This window comes from Cavia porcellus, unplaced genomic scaffold (genome assembly GCF_034190915.1).
Source record: "Cavia porcellus strain 051 isolate PalLab524CR breed Dunkin Hartley unplaced genomic scaffold, mCavPor4.1 scaffold_11, whole genome shotgun sequence".
NCBI classification, from domain to species: Eukaryota; Metazoa; Chordata; class Mammalia; order Rodentia; family Caviidae; genus Cavia; species Cavia porcellus.
The window spans coordinates 6,400,958-6,411,992 of NW_026947494.1; positions in this window are offsets into that span (position 1 = coordinate 6,400,958).

The window sequence follows — 11,035 nt, forward strand, 5'->3', positions numbered from 1 at the left end:
GGCCCATCCTCCCCCACTCTTTCCCACTGTTAAAGCATCCTAAGGAACCCAAACTTAAACTTCTAAAACACTGTCTTATTATGTACACTTAAAAGCATTCCTTTATGGAACTATGATGTTTATTAATAATTACCTGTTAACTTTAAATCAATACTCTTTCCCACAGAGAACCTCCCGTAACAGTAAAACCCTGGTTTCTTTTTGAGATAGTGGAGCTGAGTGTGTTAACAACTTTTGGGGTCAATAAATGTTTGACAAAAATAAGATTTTTGAGAACCTGAATGCTACTCAGAAGGAAAATGAAAAATTAATATACAAGTAAGATAGAGGAGAAAACTGTAAGGTAAGGACCTGGAGTTTAAATAGGTACACAGTACTTAGGGAAAGGCTATCCATGTCCAAGTTGCTGAAAAGAGCCCAAATCATTGTAAGTGCCTCCTCTATGAAAGTGAGGTCCCTGTTCCCAGTAAAATGTCTTCTACCTAACTTAACTTAGAGGAGAATAAAGCAAAACACATTTCTTGGATCTTGACCACCACAGCAATGATGTAAGGTACTCTGAAAGCTCACACACATACAAAAATCAAATTCGTAGAGATAGAATACTGACAAAAGAAAAAGAAATACACATCTGCTAAATGGGAAGATGTGGAAGTGGTCCTCGAGTTTCTTCAGTTATTAGAAAGAGGGTTAAAACCTCTCAGTAAGAAGCCTCTGCTGGCATTGGATTTCTTCACCTCAGGTCAGAACTTGATCAGCATAGCTGCGTACATCGTGCTTGACTTAAGGCAGTTGTCTAAGCTTCTCATGCTCCTTCACCCTGAGATTTGCTGGGGCTCTTGATTGGAACCTTGTTCTCCAATCTTTCTTGCCTTCCTTACCGCAAGGTTGATTCCTACAAGCTGCTTCCTCTGTCCTCCTATGGCCTCACCACTCAGCCCTAAAAGGTTCCAGTGAGAAAGAGAAGGGAGAAGAGCCCCCACCCTCTGTCTTTATTGCAGTACAGAAAACCCTTTCCCATCCTCATGTGGTCCAGGAAAGTTTGTATTTGTAATCCTATGGAGAAGTTATCAGAATTCCAAGGAGATAATTCCAATCTACCACTTCCAGTGCAAACCAAGACATATACACGGATATGGAGAGCCAAGGGGTCCTAAGTCCAGCCAGGATGGTGGTCCATGGGAACAGAGGCCCTGACCCAGGGCCCAACCAGAGTTACATTGATTCTCAATGAGGGAAGTGGCTTCCGGATGAGTCACAGCGAGAGTGGCAGGATATACGTGACTGCCGTGACTATAGTGAGCTGGGCAAGGCAGGTCTGAGATCACCTCTGCCAAGAAGCAGAAGGCAAGAAGTGCGAAGAGAGAGGGAGTCATCTGCATAACACAGCTCAGATAATAACTAATAATTTGGGGTTGGTGCCTCAGCTTTTGCCCTGGCAAGTCAGATCCTCTTTCTCAGGCTCTGTCCCAGCTGAACGCATGGAGCAAGACTCTCCATCCCACCAGCTCAGCAACGCATTTGGGGAGTCACAGGGTGGGGTAACACTGAGCTGTTGCTTCACTTAAGAGATTGTACATCAGATCCTCAGGCAGCCCAGTTACATGGCTCAAAGACAACAGAAGAAATAACCTGACCAACACCTTACATATCAATACTTGGAGACAGGGCCAAGTTTTCCAAAATGGAGATAGTTGCTCTTCTTTTCAAGGAGAGTCCAGGAGAGTCCTCTGGGTGGTTCCCCCAGTTGGAGCTTGGTGGTGGCTGTTTTCTGTACCCTGACAGATTTCCATGCTGTCCCTTAACAGTGGCTACGGACACTGGTAGCACCGTCTGCCTTCGATCCCCCAGGACAGGGGGCCCATAGCAGTAGCGGGTCCCTGCTGGGCTCCCTCTGGGTGGTCTCACCCGCTAGAGTCTGAATTCTAAACATTTCCATCCTGTGTATAAACAATGCTTCTCAGATTTTCTCTGTTTAAATTTGTCTTCTTAAACACACATAAAGTGGCATCCTTTTTCTTGGTTAGATCCTCACTGATGAACTACTTATGCCCAAAATACCCAACAAGCCCTAATGAGAAGTAAATATACTTGTGTTTCACATCAGGTATTCCACTAGTATCATTCCCTAAATTTAGCATGAGAGCATCCAGTACACAATGCATTCTAAACATGTCAAGGATAGAAGAGCACAGAATGTAAGATGTTTTGTTTAGCAATTGAAACAAACAGGGGAAAAGCAGTCAAGTCAACCTCTCAGTCTTCCTTTCCTTGCTTCCTTCCCACCATTTATTTAACAAACATTTGCTAGCACCTTCCGTGAATCAGAAATCCCTTATTTACTGTTCCACAGAGGAGAGATTGGGGGACCTGCGCAAAGGGAAGCATGATAATAAAATTCAAACAAGCAAAACCGGCTTCTGCCTCTGAGGAGTTCATATTCAATTGCAGAAGAGAACAAATAATGTCTGCCACTCCCAGTCTTCCACCCAGCTCTGCACCCCGTAAACATTAATGTCTGCTTGAGAAGGAAAGTCTCGCGAGTCATTTTTCATCAGGGACATAGAAATGCAATTTCAAATAAATATTGATCATTTTCTGTGTGTTTACTCGGACTGCAAGTCTGGTCCTTACCAGTTCTGTTTGACTTTGCTAAGTCTGTTTGACGCCCTGCAGACTCTGCCTCCTCACAGCGGCTGAGGGATTGTGTGTTTTTGTGTTAATGTCATTTACCGTAGAGGAGATAGATGTGTGCTCAGCAAAAATACCAGGGCTTCCTCAGAGCAAGGTCTGTTTTCAAACTGACTGCATCTTGTATTTTTTTCCTCATGTACTGGATATCCCTAAAAACACAAAAATCTTTAAATTTGATATTTCACAGATTTACCTATGTACCACTAAAGATACTACTTCATTTAATTTAAAATGAATTACAGTCTACGTTGTAACCCTCAACTTTTATGAAATGCTAAGGCATGAAGTAAACTTGAGAGAATCTCAGAGTCTGAATGATGCTGGGTAGATTATCTCTATATCTGAGGGACATGGGACAGCCTGGAGAAAAATAAAACAAACAAACAAACAAAAACAAAAAAACCTCTATGATCTGTAGTTCTAAGCTTAATTTAAAAGATGGCACACAGACATTTTAGAAATTGATTATGTGGAACATTAAATGTACAACAAGGTGATACCTAGGTTATAAATAAAATCAAAACTCTGGGCCAGGAAGTTAGCTCAGTTGCACAATGCCTGCTTGGCAAACGTGAGGTCCCGAGTTTAATTCCCAGTATTCCTCCCTGCCAACAAAGAAATCTGACCCACAGTCTGGAGTGACAGGCCAGGAGAGTAACACAATATATGTAGAAAGTAGTCCAGAAATCCATCATGCTCTCTGTATGTCAGCCCTGTACAAATCGAAATCACTTCTGTGGAGAAGAGTCCAGGAAGCCGACGATGAACGTCTCCAAAAGGCCAGTGCTTGAATAATGATGAGGATTTCCTGATTTGTGATCCTATTTAAGGTTAAAACCAACAAGATAAAGCCAGATGCGCATCCCTAACTAATGCCACAGTGTACCTGACATAGACGCCCCATCTGCAGCATCACCACAGCCCGCAATCCCAGAACCCAGAACCTTCTATTTTCGACAGCAAGAAGCCACCCCTCCACCTGCCTGCGAGTCTCTCCAAAGTCCAGTGGCAGTGGCTGCCCGGCTTACTCTACAAACTGAGGGGAAGGAAGTAGCTTCTGCTCCTTTGCTCCTCTTTCCTTTCCACTATCTGCTTTCTGTTTCCACATTCACTGTTGTGAATGAGGCACTAAGGGTTTAAACCGAGATTAATTATTAGAGCTTCCAAGAGCTGCTTCTGAGAGAGGCTGTGGGACCTCTCATGAGGGCATTGGCTCTAAACCTGAGACCTCTGATAAGTCCCCAAACAAAGCAAACATGGTTCCTTACTGGGGTGTGTGGCATCCAGGCTAAGAGGAAATGTGCATTCCTGGGTACCAGAGCTACATGGATAATTCAGAATGTACTCAGAGAGAACTCTGCCACAGGAGATGATCACCAGCAAACACAGCACCTCTGGGGGTGAAAGGCCAGGGCTCCTAGAGGAGCTGGAAGCCTTGTCAGGAAGGAGCAGCTACGATGGCAGTTACTGCCCTCAGCAGTGGGATGAAGGAAGAATTTCAGAGCCTGCACCCAGGCATAAAGAGGTCTGTGCTATGGCTACTGAGGGCTACGCTGACAACTTCCGGAATAGGGGTGGCCTTGGTGGCAGTTCAGCATCCAACCTCCTTAGCCTGCCCAGCACCGGTAGGACTGTGGTCCGAGCCACAGGGCCAGTCTTGTGTTTTCTCTGCACAAATCTGGGGACGAGGCCACTTGGGGGAGCGGCTCAGGGGACCAATGAGACCAGTCTTGGACAGCACTGGAAAATGGAAGGGAACTGCACACTTTGGCCCAGAATACACTTCTGAACCCAGGATTTGGAAGTTGTCATCTGAAACACAAACCTCTTGACTCTGAAGTTCACAGATCAAACTCAGGCAGTGCTGGGATGCAGAGGAGAGGACCAACTTTCAAAAATAGGACAATTCCAAGAAAGGTCTCTATGTTTCCTACAGGCTTCATAGGAAGAAGAGAAAACCTTATGGCTCATCTCAGATGAGACTCTGGAATGGTGGAAAAAAGCAAAGAAATCAGGGAAATACAGAGTGTAGTTAACAGTGGTGTACGGGTTCCTTAGCAGTGAGAAAAGCTTCACAGGAGAAAGAATTGTTAGTGGGCGTGTAGTGTGTACAGCGCTCTCCAAAATGGCTTTGCCACTTTGTCTGTAAATTTAAAACTTTTATAAAATTAACCATTTATTTAAAAAATAAAGCTCCCTAAAATGAGATCATAAATGATGACTAGATTTTGTTTCTCTTCTCACTAGAAATTTTTAAGTAAAAATATACTCAAAAGTGTAAGATGTCTCCCAAATTCTAATCTAAATGTGAGTTGAGAGGCATATAAAATGGGATTGAGCCATTACATATATGTGTGTGTGTGTAATATATGTAACTTATATATATATATAGTGATTTCAAATTATTTCTAATCAATAATTGATAATTGCCAGGGATAAAACCCCAAACCATTATTATTTACAATTTTTTACAATGTTCATGATGTTAAGGTAGCAAAGTGAAAATACCTACTACAAAATGTATAAAATACTGTAAACTGAGAAAAACTTTAAAATTTCACTTTAAATTTGGATTTCATTTCTCAGTGGTGTTGGATTTAACTTAATTTCTCTACATTTATCTATTTTAACCAAAGAGTATAGATTAAAGCACTTTCTGCAGTACATAACTACTAGCAGTTTTCAGCTCTCTAGAGAGATCACCTAGCCATACAGAACATGTGTAGCTGCAGTAGATCAAACACCCACGTTCTTAGCAAGACATTAGCAGGAGTCATGAGCTGTCCAATGTAAATCAAATCCCATTAACAGTCAACATGAGAAAAAAAGAAAACAATTAGCAAATGTATTTGTAAGCAATGGAGCAATCATGTATGCAAAGTTCCAGTTTTCATTAGAAATCCACCGTAAACATACTTTCATATGACAAAGCTAATTCGAAGAAAAGATCTAAAGAAAAATCACTCACTTTTACATTTTCATCTAGAGTTTTAACAAGCTTAGTGAGGTAGAAGTGACAAAAAAAGCCACAAGGACAGAAGCCGTAAGAAGAGAGGCACAAACACACAGCCATCATCACCACCAGGAAAGTCAAGCTATGGCCAGTCCACCAGGGTCCAGGGACCCTTCGGTAATTCTTCCCTCTCTTGAGCACTTCCTTCTTGAGCAAAACATCAAAATGTCTTCCTCAATTTTCTAGAATTTTAGGAGTAGGAATGTCTTTACAGAAACACATACACATTTAGAGAGTATAATTCTTCCACTCAATGTATTTCATGTCATATTCATGTGTTTATCTTAATGCAATACTTTGTACTTTCTGACAGCTGGGTAATATTCCAACTATTTCATAGTACAGATTATGCTTCATCTTATTCTCTCCACCCCTGTGTTAACCAGACTCACCTTCCCTCTTTAAGAAGGCTGAGCTTATGCCCTTGTGCTTTTAGAGTGGGGCTTCATTCCTAGAATTTGGAAAATTCTTCATTCCTAGCACAATTTGGAAAAAGCAGTCAATATCCCATGGAAACACATGCAAAACAATGATCCAGTCAATCAAAGTTAATCTCAGTGGCAATTAGGTAGGATGACAGGATGCATCCACAAGATGGTACCATAAAATGGGACTTTACGTCTGTGGCATTCCTTCCAAATATCTGAGAAAATGTGAAGGCCAGCTTCAGCCTTAATGTGGCCTAGTGACTAAGAGTAACAGTAAATGGATGGGATCCTGGGAAAGAAAATAAGATGGAGGGTAGCAGTTAGGGGAAGTGAAATCTAGTGTGGGCTTACAGTGATGCACCAATGTTGCAGTAAATATACCAACTAATGTCCAATGCCAGGAATGGGGAAAGGTGGGAGATGTATCATTTTCCCTATCTAAAGCATTCCATTTCTAAATTTTTAGAAAATACAGGTACAGCTTGTCAAAGTGTTTGCATTTGTGTAATTTATTTAAGCTTCTCCTTGGGGATGAAGGAGTTATTTATAAATCTGAAGTTATAAATCTGAAGTTCATTTTCTAAATGCCTTGTAATACAGATTTCCTATCAGCTACAATAAGTCTTCTGATTACCTACTCACAAGAGATCATGCTTTCCCTCTACTGCCATTTTCTCCCAAGTGCATTACTATTCTGAGAAGTCACTGCTTCTGATTCACCAAATGTAGGTAACATGGCCCATCAGAGTCTCCCCTGGTTTACAGAATCCTCTCCCCTTGAGTCATTTTTGAAAGTGAAATTCAAACCACAGCAAATATCATTGTAAAGTTTTAATAAATTTTGAAAGATTCCATAGAACTGAAAATGCTTAATGAAACAGGAAAAGTATCACTTCTTTCCATAGACAGTACTGAATTAAATATAGCACAATTGAATATTATAACAAATATCATTAGTGAAAGTTTATATGTTGACTATTGCATCCTGGGAGAATCACATGCCCATACTGGGAGAATCTGATGACATAAATGTTGTAAAATGTTACTGTGAAAAATGTTACTGTGCATGGTGGGAGAGCAGATTCTTTTTTTATGGAAAAAAGGTAAAACAAAATTGCATAACAACATAATAGAAAAATAACAACAGTTAGTATGTTGCATGTTATTATCTTTAAAGTAGTTGTTCAGAAAACATGGTATGGGCTTAAAAATTTCTCCAATCGATATTATGGAAACCTCCCTTTCCAGTGAACTTATGAGACACTAACAGTAAGACTGGTTGCATTTTTTCCCTTTTCTCTATCTTTCTTTACCCATCCCTCATCCTAGTTCCTTTTACTGTTGAACAATTTCTTCCATTTCCCAATATCTATTGTACATTTTAGACCTTTGTGCTTTTGCAGTTTCGCATAACAAGGAGACAAAACTATATTTACACATGAGTGTGATTTATTTCATTTATGAGTATGTTTTCAAATTGCATCAACTTACCTGTAAATGTCTCAGGTTTATCCTTTGTTATGGTTTGAGTCTAGATGTGCCCCCCAAAGCCTCATGCCGTCATGGAGGCGGGCTTCTGGAGTTTGTGAATGACTCATGATCCAATGCTGGGATTATGAGTGCGAGGGTTGCACCTCAGGGAGTGTGGCCCACATATAAGGGACAGAAAGAGTCATCTCTCTGGGCTCTTCCTCTTTTGCTCTTATTGCTTGTATTGTTTTCCACTGCCATGAACTGTTGCCCTCTGCTATGTACCACTCTGCCTTGGAGCCAGCTGATGATGGACTGAAAGCTCCACAAACTGTGAGCTAAATAAACATTTCCACCCCTAACTTTGGGTGTCAGGTACTTAGTGTCAGCAATGACAGAAAAATGACTAAGACATCCTTCCTTATGACTGAATAGTACTCATTGTATAGAAATACTACATCTTTTTATCCATTCCTTGGTTGATGAGCATTTGGGTTGTTCCTAAGTTTTAGCTTTTACAAAATGTGCTGCTGTAAACATGGGTGCACATATATCACTGTGCTATGATGTTTTTAATTCTTCTGGAAAGATACCCAGATTCTGATTAGAGCTCTCCTTACTGGCCATATTAGGTCAACTATTTAACCCATAGCGCAGATATACAAACAGGGATCATCAAGGACCTGCTTAAAGGAATGATAAATGCTGCTATTGTGTCATATCTTTTAATTCTAAATAGATCTAACGCCTACCATACAGAGTTGCTATTTATTTTAAAAGTCAGTAGTCTTTTAAATAAACCAGCAATACAAAGAATGCCCTATCATTTGTTATTTAGGCTGATAACTGTCCTTGTTTGGAGACTGAAGTTTACAACTGAGTTCATTTCTTTTCAGTCTAAAAACAGCCATTAACCTCTCCCCTCATGTATATGCACTGGTGGCCTCTGGTCTCAGCTGCTGTGAGAATGAAGATATTGTGCTTGTCTTTGTTTATTAAGGCTGATGTGATGGTTTAAATGTCATTTGCTTTCCAATGATTCATGGGCTGGACACTTGGTTGGTCTCCAGTGGCAGTTAGGAAGGAGTGGGACCTTTAACAAGTGAGATGCACAGATTGATTATTAAAACACTGGGACAGTGTCCTTTGGAGAAATTGGTGTAGTTTTTGTGGGACTCTGGTTATTTCTCAAGGACATTTTGTTGTAAATATTGATCCTTCTGCAGCCTCTGGCTCTCTGCCTCCAGATGTGAGCTCTCCTCCTACTACAGTTCTACCTGCAGTAATGTGACAGAGCCAGGGGGACCCTCACCAGAGGTCGGACAAGTGGAGATACCTGACATTATACTTGCAGTATCTGAAACTGTGAACTTAATAAACCTCATTTCCTCATACTGCATATCCAGCCTTGGGTATTTTCTGGTAGTGTAGAGCTAATACTGCTACAATTTTAAAAAATATTTTGTTCTGTACCAATTTTACCCTACTGTCCTTTTGAGGGACAAGTTACATGTCTGCTGGGTCATTTGATCTTGTTCACAGTCTGCAATACCTGGTCATATGTTTTAATCTTCCTCTTTATATTCTGAATGCTGTATAGTTGTTATCTGTCTTCAAGTTTACTGACACTTTAATCCTTTAATTCCAGGCCAGAGATGTAGCTCAGCAGCACAGCACCTACCTGTTAAGCATAAGGTCATGAGTTTGATTCCCATTACCCTCTTGAAAAAAAATCTTCTAAGTCCAGTTTATTGATAATTTTTTCACTTGTGCTGCTAGAATTTCTACTTTCAGAATATTTGAGTCTTTTTTATAGTTTCTGAATCTCTTATGAATTTCCTTTCTGGTTCCCTCTACAAAAACACAAAGAAACAAAAGCATCCCAAAAAAATCCTGAACAAGAACAAACTGGAAAGCAGCATGTCTTGATTTTACACTGTAAAGATACAGAACTAAACTATTATGACAAAGGCATAAAAACCAATTAAACAAAACACAGAACATTTAAACAAAACAAAGAGCCCAGAAATAAATCTGCATATTTATGATCAACTGATCTTTAGCAAGGATGCCAAGAATACACAAAGAAGAAAGTATGTAAATGCTGATGGGAAAATGGTACAAACACATTCAGGAAAAACAAGTTGGATTTCACATCATATATGAAAATATACTCAAAATAACTTAAGTACATTAGCACAGGACCTGAAACTACTGATTATTAGAAAAAAGAGAGAGGAAATGTTAACATTGGTAAAGGCAGTGAAATATTAGATATGAGACCAAAAAAACGGAGAACAAAAGTGAAAATGGGCAAATAAGTTTGTAAAAGCAAAGGCAACACTCAACAAGCTAAAGAAATATCTACAGAAGAAATAAATGTATTTCCAAACTATCTATGTAATTAGTGCTTAATATCTAAACTATATAAGAAATGCATATATCCCAATAGCAAAGGAACAAACAAATCAATTTTGAAATAGGCAGAAGTCTAAGCAGGCATTTTTTAAAAGAAGACAGACAAAAGGATAACAGACATATGAAAAGGACCTTGGTATCACTAATCAGCTGGTAAATACAAATCAGAACCACAATGAGATATCATGTTGTTGGCTATTATCAGCAAGATTAAAGGGGATTGCATAGATGGGGAATAAACAGAAATCTTCAATACTTCTAGAAATGGATACTGATATAGACATTATAGGAAATTCAGCAGAATTTCCCCCCAAAATTAAAATATATGTGGAAGTTAAAGTATAGTTCAGTTTGCTTTGAGGTCCTCCCAGGGGGTGAGTGAGGCATACTTCTTGGGTACATTTGGTTGTGTCACAAAGGGTGGGGCATAGAGTCAATGTATAGTCCCTTGCTTCTTCCTCTCAGGCACTGATCCCCACTTTGCCCCCAGTGAGCAACTTTCCTCATCAACCTCTTATACCATGAGGTTTCTCTCTTGGGGCTAGCTGACCATGGACTGAATTCTCATAAAACCTGAGCCAAATTAAACTTCTTTTTCTTAAACTATGAGTGGAAAATATTGTGCCCTAGAAAAAGAAAAGCTGTCTAATACAGAAAATTGGCACCAGAGAAATGAGGTTGTGGATGTTTCTGTATCTAGGTAACTTAGAAATTTTTGAAACAAAAATGCACAAGGAAGGAAATGTTTGGATATTTGGGATCAAGAAGTCTTTTTTTTTTTTTTTTTTTATTTAAGAGGAAAAAGAGAAAAACACAAAACAAGACAAAGCAGTGTAAGGTTACACATAATACAGAACTACAAAAAAAAAATAAACATAACAGTAAGAAATCACCTGTTAATAGATTACATAATATCATCTTGGAAATAGTTGCTCAAATCACAGTATCAAAGAATACAAAGTAGACATTCAAACGGAGAGACTGCAAACAGCTGTGTTCAATGATCCAAAAA